The following is a 1,017-nucleotide window of genomic DNA, read 5'->3' on the forward strand; positions in this document are numbered from 1 at the left end:
TCATCTATGAGACGCCAAGCCGACTAAGACAGCCATGGGCCCACAGTGCCCTTCTTTCGACCCCACCCACAAAGCCTGCATCCTCTGTCGACAACAGCACCCCAACGCCAGCGCCTCTGCCGCACGAAGTCGTGGACCGGCAATCACTCCACCTGCACCCGTTCGTGCCCCACCCCAACCGCCCAACCCGCAACTCCAGCGGATGAACGGCGGACTTTGCTCGCACGCGCAATGTGCAATCCACCCCTATAACGTGCGTTTCATGAAGAGTTATGTCCAATATGCGACATTCCCGCTGTCCCTATACATGAGCTGCGAGCTGTACCACTTACGAGCTACAGACGCGATCGCGTTGCTCTCTGTACGAATGCAGATGCTCAGCGGTCAGCTAGGAGGCGCTCCATCCATGTCGGTACCGGTGAGCGTTGCACTCGCAGTCGCAAAAACGTACGGCAAGTATATTACTCGGAAGAGTCAATGACAGTCCAAGCCCCCCTGCGTGGGAAGAGTCTTTCTAGGCCATGACCCACCGGAAGGGCGCAGCGTCCCCCACCCCAGACATGTGACGTCACACTATCGGTATTGACGACTAGACTGATTCCTTATAATCATTTGCCATACACCGGTGGAAGCTGCCGAGACGAGTAACTACATGGCGGCCTCGCCGTGTCACTAATGTACAGAGATACAACAGTTTCGACTGGAACCGGATGAAACGTATACACGGCGCTGATTAGTAATAGATAGAGCCATCAAAATACAGATAATGTATACAACTGTCCGTATACATGCTGAAAGACTCTGCTCACAATCACAACCACACGTCAGCCAGACACTCTTATCACGCACTACTCTCTGCCTGTAACAGGCACAGAGACAATATGTAAGCACCAGCATGGAACAACACCCAGTGCATCCTCTCCGCCACATTAGACTATCCACACTATCATAACCAGACCGGGAGGTCCACTCACAAAACAGAATATCCCACCCTTCCGACAACCACCATTGCTCAGC

This window comes from Schistocerca americana, unplaced genomic scaffold, assembly GCF_021461395.2.
Source record: "Schistocerca americana isolate TAMUIC-IGC-003095 unplaced genomic scaffold, iqSchAmer2.1 HiC_scaffold_112, whole genome shotgun sequence".
NCBI classification, from domain to species: Eukaryota; Metazoa; Arthropoda; class Insecta; order Orthoptera; family Acrididae; genus Schistocerca; species Schistocerca americana.